The sequence below is a fragment of the Tenrec ecaudatus genome, chromosome 11 (genome assembly GCF_050624435.1).
Source record: "Tenrec ecaudatus isolate mTenEca1 chromosome 11, mTenEca1.hap1, whole genome shotgun sequence".
Lineage (NCBI taxonomy): Eukaryota > Metazoa > Chordata > Mammalia > Afrosoricida > Tenrecidae > Tenrec > Tenrec ecaudatus.
The window spans coordinates 35490955-35502651 of record NC_134540.1 but is presented as its reverse complement, the minus strand read 5'-3'; the positions used below and the strand labels follow the sequence as shown (position 1 = coordinate 35502651).

At 39.8% G+C, this 11697-nt stretch overlaps 2 non-coding genes across 2 annotated transcripts; one reads left to right on the top strand and one right to left on the bottom strand.

The window, feature by feature from the left end:
• The first annotated feature begins 6977 nt into the window (after positions 1–6977).
• On the top strand, positions 6978–7111 carry LOC142462004 (small nucleolar RNA SNORA13). The gene has a single exon (XR_012787154.1). It is a non-coding gene; the product is annotated as a small nucleolar RNA SNORA13 (small nucleolar RNA).
• A 1939-nt stretch (positions 7112–9050) lies between these two features.
• Positions 9051–9214, bottom strand: LOC142461771 (U1 spliceosomal RNA). Its single transcript, XR_012786969.1, has one exon. It is a non-coding gene; the product is annotated as a U1 spliceosomal RNA (small nuclear RNA).
• Between the last annotated feature and the right edge of the window lie 2483 nt (positions 9215–11697).

Genomic DNA, 11697 nt, shown 5'->3' with positions numbered 1-11697 from the left:
CAGCTGCTCTCATGGATAAAATTGAGGTTTTCCCCTCGGGTCAAGATTTACAGTCTTGGAACTCCACCTCGGCAGTTGTACTCTGTTGTGTAAGAGGTCACTCTGGGTTGGGGTCAACTCCATGGCAGGGAGTGTCGTTCTTTCTAGTTCATCTTTGCCCTTGGCAGCCCCGTTCTTAACCCACAGGGCCACCAGAGTGCCTTTGGGTCCTTCATTGGCTACTGTTGTCATAAATTTGAAATGGTAGATAACGAATAGTTGAAGTTAGAGAAGCAAGAGACTAGAGAGTCTATGGATTTAGAATTTAAGAGGAGATAAAGTTTTGGGTAAAAACAGTATACGTACTTTTGTGGCTTATGTTGTTTAAAGTTGGAAAAACCAGTACTGGTTTCATAGAGACAAAGAAACAACAGACATTTGATACATTACCTAAATAAGTATTAATTTTAATATTGAAAACCAAAAAAGTAAGATAATTGAAAATTTACTATATTTCAATCTCAAATCTAAGGATCATTACTACCTTTAATACGTTACTGAGCGTTCACTGGTTTTAAGGAAGAATGATCTCTTCAAGAGCTATGTAGAGAAGTAAGATAGCTCATCTGATATTAAAATGTATAGTTAATACAGATAGAGCAAAAAGATAGAAAGATTGAAAACATCTACCCAGTGATCATAATCTGCTGCTTACAATTTAATAAAACTGTATAAGGGTCTTAGAATAATCTATACAGTATTCGTAACATCATTGTAAACATTTTCTACCACTTCTAGAAATTTTCTTTCTGTGAATACTATTTATTGTTGTTGTGTACTGTTGAATCAGTCCTGATTTATAACCATTTCATGTGACAGAATACAACTGGTCCACAGGATGCTTTTCCCTGAAACCTTTATGAAAACACATCTCTAGCTCTTTCTCTGGCTTGTCATTGGGTGGCTTTAAACTAACAACCTTGTTGGTACTGAGCCAAGTGCTTACCCACTAAGGTTAATTACATTCTATTAAGAAGTGATACCCCATCGAGGATTACTTTTGGCACAGTGGTTAATGTCTGACTGATACCAAAAGATCAGTGGTTTGTGCCCACCAACCTTCAGCAACAATCAGTTTATGAAAATATAGAGCATTGAAAATCCCATGAGATTGTCCCACTCTCTTCTATAAGACTTGTGTGAATCATAATCTGCTTGAAAGGAATGTGTTTGTTTCGGTTATTGTTGCCAGTGGTGTTTTTTTGTTGTCTATTATGTGTACATCTCAGACTTTGTTTATCCATCCCTATGTTGCTGGGCATTTGGATCATTGTCACTTTCCGACTTTTATGAATAGTGCTGCATCCAGTTGCATCTCTACTTTAACTCGTTTGAGTATATCCCTAGCAATGGAATGGCTGGCTCAGAAGCTAATTTTAGGCTCAGTTCGGTTGAGTTTGGTTTGGTTTGGTTTGGTTTGGGGGATATAACAGTGGACAATTGTTCCCGTGGGCTTTGCAAGGCTTTAAATCTTTACAGGAACAGAAAACCTTACCCAAACTTTTGAAAAACCTTCATCGTTTTTCCACAGAGGCTAAATACTGCTTTACATTCCTGCCAGCAATGGACGAGGGTTTTTAGTTTCTTCACATCCTTTACAGTTATTTTTTCTCTATCAAGGTCATCAGTCTCAAACACAAACAAAACACTTACTGCCATTGAGTCAGTTCAATTCCACTCACAGTGACCAGTGACCTCGAGCAGAGCTACCCCCGTGGGTCCAGAGTCTGGACATTCCATGTGAGAAGAACGTCTCATCTCACAATGAATAGCGATGGTGTGGTAATTACAGAACCTGGTGTCAATTCCTGAAGGGGTGGAGGCTAAACTGCCAACCCCATTGCAGCTAGATGGCCTCATTTGAAGGCACTAAGGAGATAAATAGCCCGCTGGAGGTGGGACATGAGCCTGATGGGGCCACGCCGATCAAGCCAGAGCCTTGGAGCTGGAGGAGCCATGTGGAGACCCATGTCTGCATTGAGATGCTTCTACCACCACTGGATCCACAAGACTTTTCACCCACTGGCCTGTGATCTGCCTGCATTTGGCGCCATTGCATGTTTTTCATGAGTCTGAAGAGAACTTTATAGATTGGTATTGGACATATGGGCTAATATCAGACTTATGGACTTGATCTGGACGGGGCTGGGATGTTTTCTCACTATCCAAAGCTCTTTCTTATACACATATGAGTGTCTCCCTGGATTTGTTTCTCTGGTCAACCCAGACTGACGCAAATGGGTTCAAACAGCTCACCTGGCAGTTAACAACTTATTACATAATCACTTTGCCACCAGGACTCCTCATAATCAGCCAATTTCCAAAAAGATTCCGTGCCATCCACTTCTCAGAACCCCTCAAAAACTCACGCCATCAAGTCAATTCTGACTTAGTAGAGCTGACACTTTGTATTCTCTTTCTACAATATTCTGAGAACTAGAGTCTCAGAAACACACAGGGGCAGTTCTAGCCTGTTCTGTGTAGTCTCTATGAGTCAGACTCATAGTTTGGTTGGCTTTGGTTTGGGGCATAAGACTGCTCCCGTGGGTTTTTCCGGCTTTAAAACTTTATGGGAGCAAAGCACCTCATCTTTCTCCCAAGATAAGTCTGTAGATCTGAAATGCTGAGCTTTCAGTTTGCTGCCCAAGTCATATTCCACGGCAGCACACAACATGTGGGTGAAATGGTATTTCAATGTACTTTGGATTTGTTTTTCCCCCCAATATCCAATGATATTGAACATCTTGTTGTGCAGTAGTCACATCCTGTAATGTGATGTTTATTCAAGCTGCCTGTCCAAGTTTAGAGGCATTACCCATTTTTATGCTGTTGCTAAGTTTAAAGTTCTTTATGTAATCCCTGTAATAAACTCTGATTTTATATATGGTTTGGACAAGGGCAGGGAAAGCACTTGACTGCTTTCATGGATGAGTCACCACAAACCTGAAATTGAGAAGCCAGAGCTCGTGAACCTGACCACCCAGGATCTTGCCAAGAGAGGACATAGTTGTATTCCAGCCAACCAGGGACCCAATTGAGTCCAAACTAACCAGGGACAACAGCTGTTCTTTGAGAAATAAACCCCCAAAACCATCTCAGTGCAAAGGGCCTGCCAGCTCATGCTGGGGTCTCACTACTTTCACCCCTTTGGTAGCTTAGACTCACTTGGGGTCTATCCCCAGAGTATCCTGACTTTACTGCTGAGTAAGCCTGCTGTGCCACCTCCTCCTACCTATTTGTTCAGGGTCTGATTTGTTCCCTCCACAAGGTTCCTTTTGAGAAGTCGGCATCACCAAGATCTGCCTAGAAAAGGGCCCACCGTTCCCTAACAGTTTGCCAAAACATTCTTCCATTTTTTGGGTTTTTTACATTATCAATAAATATCATTCTATGAACATTCTATTTTGATGAAGTCTAATTTGTCTATTTTTATTTTATTGCTTCTACTTTTGTTGTCAAATACAATAATAAATGATCAGAAAAAGCTTTTATGGGATCCCATCCAATGTTATATTGTAAAATGACATTTGGTCTCTAGACCACTCCTTCTAGGGGTTCACAACGTAAAACCCAAGTAAAACAAAATCATCTACAATTTCAATATTTTCTCCATTTATCCTGATGCTGCTTAGTGGTCCATTCCTCTTTCTCTCTGTGTATGTTGCAGTTAATCATATGGACAGCGGTAGCCTTTGAATTTAATCTGTAAGTGCTTCAAGTCCTCTTTGTTTTCAGCAAGCAAGTTTGTAAGAATACAGAGTTAAAGACATTTTCTTTTAGGAGACTTGGTGGTGTATTAGTTAAATCTCCAGGCTACTATCAAAAGCCTAGCAGCATAAACTTATCAGCATCTCTGGGAATGCTTCCCTAGAGATTTCCAGGCTTGGGAATCCTGTGTCTTCCAGGTCATATGCGTTGGAATTGAGTTGACAGTAATACAGTTTCAGATACAGAGGGTTATGTTTTTTTGTTTAACAGTTTTATGGTTGATATTGTTTTAAGTAAATAAAAGTTTACTATCTTCTATAAGACCTCAGAATTCATTGTCATTAAATTTATTGTTACATTTCATCATTGAATTCATAAAATTAAATGCAGTAGAGTAAGACATTTAAAAGGGAAAAACTTAACCAAAATTCAAAACAAAAACACTCCCTTGGAGTCAATTCCCTTCATAGTGATCCTCTACAGTGTTTGTACGGCAGCCAATTGGTAGGGGTGGAGCCACCTAATAGAAGGTAGCAGTTCCAATCATGTCAGACTGCCAGAAAGACTCCTCTCATCAAAACTCAAATGGGATTGAAAATATACAAATTTAATTTCCCAGTTATTTAAAAAATACCATTTTGGAAATAAGAATCCTATGTCGATTGGTATGAATTTGCTGCCCATGGAAAGGAACGGTCTTTTTCCTCTAAACATATCACATTCAGAAATTGAGCCACTGAGGACCATTCCACATGGCAAGACCTATGGATCCCATGTAAACACTGAGCATGACCAAGCTTTTTTTTGGTTAACATTTTGTTTATTATTTCTAAATCATTCTATTGGGGGCTCATACAATTCTTATCACATCCACACATCCATCCATTGTGCCAAGCACATTTGTACATTTGTTACTATCATCATTCTCAAAACGCTTACTTTCTATTTGAGCCCTTAATTTTGGCTCCTCATTTCCCCCCACCCTCTCACTCATGAACCCTACATAATTCATGAATTATTATTATTTTGTCATGTCTTACACTGTCTGACGTCTCCCTTCACCCACTTCTCTGTTGTCCAACCTCCAGGGAGGAAGTGATATGTAGATTCTTGTAATCGGTTCCGCCTTTCCACCACACATTCCCTCCACCCTCCAGGCATCGCCACTCTCACCACTGGTCCTGAAGCTGTCATCTGTCCTGGATTCCCTGTGTTTCCACTTCCTATCTGTACCAATGAAACACACAACATTCTAGTTAAGTGCTTGCTCCCCCCACTACCACGATCCACATTCTGCACACCTTTTTTAAACCATGGTTACCTGTATTTCCTTTCCACTACCTCTGTGTATCACTTAATTAGAGAGAACAAGTACTTATCTCGGTATCAGCATTTATTTTATTTTTTTAATTATTATAATTTTCCCTGTCCTCCCTTCCCTCATGAACCCTTGATAATTTATAAACTATTATTTTGTCATCTCTTGCCCTGTCCGATGTATCCCTTCACCCACTTTTCAGTTGTCCGTCCCCCAGGGAGGAGGTCACATGCAGATCCTTGTAATTAGCTCCCCCTTTCCAAACCACCCACCCTCTCCGCTCCAAGTATCGCCACTTCCATTACTGGTCCTGAAGGGATTATCCGCCCGGATTCCCTGTGGTTCCAGTTCCTATCTGTACCAGTGTACATTCTGGCCTAGCCAGACTTGCAAGGTAGAATCGGGATCATGATAGTGGGGTGGGGGTGTGGGGCAATTAGGAACTAGAGGAAAGTTGTATGTTCATCATTGCTGTATCGCACCCTGACTGGCTCATGTCCTCCCAGACACCCTTAGGTAAGGGGGTTTCCAGTGGCCGACAAATGGGCTTTGGGTCTCCACTCCGCGGTATCAGCATTTATAACTTCTTTTCCCACACTGTATATAGAAGATACGACTGATAGTTGCAGACTAGAGTATCGATGAACACACTTTCGTTGGAAATATCAGACCCACAGAGGCCTTCCAGACGAGAAGGGAGATCAAAGAATCACAGTGAAGGAAGGTAGGTTAGTGTAGCAGGGTGGAAGATCTCAGATAGACAGGGAGGGCCCATAGCCAGAGGCCAGGGCCAGTGAGAGAAGGTGAGCAACAGGACAGAAACAAGCACTAATATGCCCTCAGGGTGGTGGTTAATAATTAGCTTTCGGGGAGGGGAAGGGTAGCCCCTGAGTATCTTTCTGATTGGGAAGTTTGACGGCAGCGCACACGGAGGCGGGGGTGGGTGGTGGGGTGGGTGGGGGGAGCGGGGACTCACATGAACTGACATGCTCAGAAAGTGTTCGGTGTGGGAAGATGTGGAGGTGGAGAGAATCATCGGAGGGACACGTGTGTAACAGCTAGGTGCTGCTTCATGCTCAGCTGGACCTAGTAATGACAACTTGGATGAAAGGGAATCTCTATGCATTATCAAATTTGGTTCTCCTTAAATTTTGGATTTTTTATTCTGTATTATCAGACATTATTTTACTTTCAGCTTTTAAAACTCAGAAATAATTGTTAGAACCACTTCTCTTACATATCAGCTAATTGCCCGAATCATGCACATTTGCACATTTAAATATCAATTTCCTACAGAATTTCAATAATATCCGACTAACCCCTCTTCTTTCTTTCTTTTACACTTTCCTCGTTTCCTCCTCCCCTGTTTCCACTCTCCCTTTCTTTCTATCTTACATGCTTATTCTACTTTTATACCAGTTACAGTATTTCAAAGCAAGCACAATATCATTCACACTTTTCTGATTGAAGTCACACTAATCCATTCTTTATCCTTCCAATGTTCCAAAGTTAGGAATTCCCTTCTCATCTCTTAGCATCAGACCAATGCCCTGTTCTATGATGTTTCAGTTAATTGTCTTAATAGAGTAATTTACTTTGTTTCATATTTTCATAAAGCCTGATATCAATTTCACAAGATTTTAAGCCTTTTCTTTAGATTATTCCACACTTGGAATAGTTGTTGGAAAACATATGCTAAAAAATTGGTTAATTGAAAAGTCTTTTAGAACTTAAATTGTTTATCTGCAGCAGTTTCAATAGCCTCTCTATGTTTTAATTATTATTGAATAAGTTCATGGATCAGGGTTAATTGTGAATGCCAAGACATATCCTAATGGTGATAAAAACAACTACCTGCATGCTTCTTTGTTAACTTCATGGAAACAGTATATTCATAAGAAGTCCTATTCCCGGCCTTTTTGTTGCCCGTTCCCTTTCAGAAACTAGTGAACGTGGTGTCAAAAAGGGTGCAAATTAAACACCTGGCAGCCACATTCTGCCTCTGAGTTCAGTTTCTTTGGCATCAGAGCTGCATAGGGAACAGTTAAAAAAAAAAAGAAGTCCTATTCCATTCTTATTGGAATTAATGATTTACTCTTTATTATCTACTGCTATTTAAAAAAATTACAGGGGCAGTGAATTATTTAATGTGGCTATTCTAGCCAAACAACCCTTAAATGTATGGCTCTGGTAAGAAGGTTGGGGGAAGAAACTGTTTATTCAATTCACCTGTGGTAATTGTGAATCGGATTCCCTGGAGTGCCATCTTGCTGCATATAATGAGCCCTCTGAGAATCAGGGGGAGATAGCTTATTGCCAGCTAGACCTAGGAGTGGATCTCATCCTTTGGACTTTACATCCCAGTGCAGTAACCCTCTTGGATCCAGATGTAGAGGAGGAGCAGCAGAACCAGGAGCCAGAGCATGAAGAGAGTGATGGAATTCCCAACTCACAGAGCATTAGTAAAGCGGAGTGCTTTTGTGCAGAAGGCTGACTTGCAGAGTAGGGTGACTTAGGGCACTTCATTGGGGGATGTTGGACTTGCTGGCACAGAAGTGGAGCTGGATGCCTTCAGGCTGAGGTTTACTGGAGTTTGCTGCCTTTGGGCACTTAATTCAGGGAGCTGAGTTTGCTGACCCAAGAAGCTCAAGTGGAATGCCTTTCGGCTGAGGCTTACAGCCGAGTGGTATGCCCCTTTCGGCATTTATTAGCAGACCCCAAAGAACTTTGTTACATGTCCTGCTAAATAACAACTAGGCATTTCTCACTGAAATTGCAACTGTTAATTCCTTAAATAAACTTTTTAATTGTGGATTTTGTTAGTGATTTCTGCATAGCCATTACAGTGAAAAATAATGGAACCCAGAGATCCAATAGAAAGGTAAAACAAAGAATTTTAATTAAGACCTCACGAATATAACTGTTACTTTATTATCTAAATTTCTACAAGGTTAAATTTAGAGACAGGCTAATCCTCTTTGAAAAATAAACTAAAGAAAAAGAATGAATTAATACATGTGGTCATGCCAAACAAGAAAGGGAAACAATGGCAAATGTATGACATTGTGGTGACAATAAGTTTCAGCATTCATCAGAGTAAATTGCCCATTATTGGTAGTTCCAAATCATGGTGTTAGAGCCTTAACGTGTATCAAAAATACAATATTTGTCATTAAGAAGTGAAATAGGAAATTTCCAGGTCATTTTAACAGTACTCATGTCACAACATTGCTGTCTGAAAAGCAGTTTATCTCTTAGAAGAGATAAAGAAAAGCAGTTTTAGAAAGAAAGGAAAGAGAACTTGCATAAGGGTCTTTTCAGGTCTTCTGAGTTACTGAAAATATAGAAAAGAATAGGCAATGTTTATAGTCATCTAAAAATACTGTGACAACTTTCACTTCTTTTGACCCAATTTAGAAACTTAGGTGTTACTGACAGTTCATCATTGCACATAATTTACATAATATAAATATATGTGGAACTGGAAAAACAAAAATAGCTTTATGTAGCACTATTTTAGCCTAACATTAATTTTAAAGCATACTATTAAAAATAACCTTAGGTGAATAAAAGGAAATTAGAAAAAAAACACAGAATCTATGAAAAAGTGCTGCTACTATTCATGTATTTATAGACAAATCTAATAATTAAACAAGTGCAAATTAGAAATGTGTACGATGTTATTATATCCTAATGAATTCACAGAGAATGGAACAATGTATACAGACAATCTGAATTAAGATTATTTTATTATAAAAATAATTCTTCTAAATGTAGACTGTCTTGTTTGTCTTCTGTATTTTGATGATGTGAGATATTTATTTTATCTCTTTTGGGTTGTATTTCAACAATATTGTATATAAATATTTTCACAAACAACTCAGCATGTTTTTGAATCATAGAACATGGTTTTCAGCATACTGCTAGATTAAAGTTATAACTTTCAGCAACACTCATATTTTCTCTTCTTTTTCCTTTTTCTTCTTAGGGGAGAGCCCGAACGCAGTCCCCCACTACCACAAATTATGCAGTCATATTTCCCACATTTGGGGAAATCGCAGGGGTCTGCACATCCGGAGTGCAATGGAGCAGCCTCGCCCTGGGAAAACCACCTTCGTGATCATGGTATCTCCCCTGCCAGGTATGTATAACACTCATATTTTCTTTTTTTTTAACAATTTATTGGGGCTCATACAACTCTTATCACAGTTCATACATATACATACATCAATTGTATAAAGCACATCTGTACAGTCTTTGCCCTAATCATTTTTTTCTCCTCTTTTCTTTTTTTACATTTTATTAGGGACTCATACAACTCTTATCACAATCCATACATATACATACATCAATTGTATAAAGCACATCCATACATTCCCTGCCCCAATCATTCTCAAAGCATTTGCTCTCCACTTAAGCCTCTTGCATCAGGTCCTCTTTTTTTCCCCTCCCTCCAACACTCATATTTTCATACTTCCTTGTTAAATATTGCCATGTTTAGAACTGATTTTAAAAGTATTAAATATCTTAAATATCCTACCACATAGAGCGATGGACAAAGAATCCCTATTGTGTGAGGCAGCTAACTCTATTTAAATGGAACAATAGCTATTTTGATACGATGACTATTATAATTATTATTTGTATAAAACAGAAATTAAAATGAAAATAAATGGAAATAAACTCAACAGCTGGATAGCAAGGTGCATGGAGAATGGATTAATTAATTCAGATGGCAGGGTTTGTTCTGGGGGTTGTAGTCACTAAATTATGGTCTCAATGCCCCGTCTTCTGAATTATCATCCCGCATATCTTCAACTCAATCTTCTGAGTCCCATTTCTTTCCACATAAAGGCCTTACAGAATATCTATCCACTGGCATGATTTATGGTGCAGGATTGCCTCAGAACAAAGGACACACTTCACAGCAAATGAAGTGCAACCATAGACCGAGGCTTTTGGAATCCACTGATCTAACTATGATCACCATCATCCTGATGCTGTTGGCTGGATAGAACATAGAAGATGCTTTTAAAGACACGATTACAGGGCCAGCCACTTGGCAATACCTTGCAGAGTTGGGGAACATATTTGTCAGGAAGCTGTTTGTGTTGTAAACCAGTTTCAGTGTTTTTGTTGTTAGGTACCCTCAAGTCCATTCCAATCCATAACCGGATGCACAACAGGCCTAAACACTGCGAGGTCTTGCATCATCCTAACAACTGCTCCTATATTTGCAGCTACTGTGTCAATCCATCCACTAGAAGGCCTTCCCCTCCTTCATTTCCCCTTCACTTTATTAAACATGAAATCCTTCTCCAGGGACTGGTCTCTCCTAACAATATGTCTAAAGTATGTAAGACAAAGTCTTGTCATCCTTTCCTTTAAGGAACACGCCGGTCTTAATTCTTTCAAGATAGGTCTATTTGTCCTGTTATTAGTCCATAGTATTTTCAAGATTATTCTCCGGTACCACAATTCCAATGAATACATTCTTCTAAGATAGTCTATATTCATAGTCCAACTTTCGCATGCACATGAGGCAATCTAAAACACCCTGGCTTGGGTCAGGCACACCTTAGTGCTCAGAGTCACATGATTGCTTTCCAATGCTCTAAAGATACCCCATGTAATACATCTTTTGATCTTTCAACTGCTGCCTCCATGTGTATAGACATTTACACGCATGAACACTTTCATATAAGATGCAGCTTGAGGAAAATAAGTTTAAACTATTTATGGGTTCCTAGACTTCCTACTCTGGTAAGATTATTGTCTCAGAAACCCACAGGACAGTTCTACCCTAACCTATGTAATCATTCTACCTCAGAATTTAATGAATGGCAGCAAGTTTGAGTATTGGCTATAGAAGCAGCAGTCAAGAAAGCAAGCTACATATTGCACTGCATAAATCTGCTACACAAAAATTTTTTAAGTGTCAAAGTGCAATGATGTTTACCTGACCCAATCATAGAATTTCCAATTGCTTCATTGCATGTGAAAACTGAACAGTGAATAAAAAAGGTTGCATGACAATTGATTTATTCAAGTGATGGCATTGGTGTGGAACACTGACATTACCTGGGACTACCAGAACAATTAAAGCTTTCTTGGAGGAAGCAAATGCGTCTTAATAGCGAAGATGGGCCCCAGAAGAATTGATTTCCGAGGACTGCACTGAATCTGCAGCTTTGGGAGAGGGACATATCTGATCACAGCACAGGGGAGCAGATGAAGAGGGAGGAGGGAGTGGAGCACATTCTGGCCCACCAGGCCTTAAGGACGATGACCCCAATTAGAGCAGCCAGTCCACAGAGAGAACCACATGGCTTGCCCCACTATGAAACACACTGTCCCTCAATGATCCATAGCCCTACAGTAGACAACAATGGAGACACAGTGTAGGAATTGTGCCCCATCTGATTCTGCCACACCGAGGCAAAACACTAAGGCAGAGAAACAGAACAGCAAGGGAACAGAGCAGTGAGGTCCCCAGGGAATGCCGAAGGTGGACTTTGGGCCGGAGCGTGGTGCCCCAACAGACTAGACTGGAAAACACTCCTAAAGGCCAACAGACAGTCCTTGAATTTACTACAAGATTTTCTTTCTTGTTCTGTTCTGTTTTTTGTTGT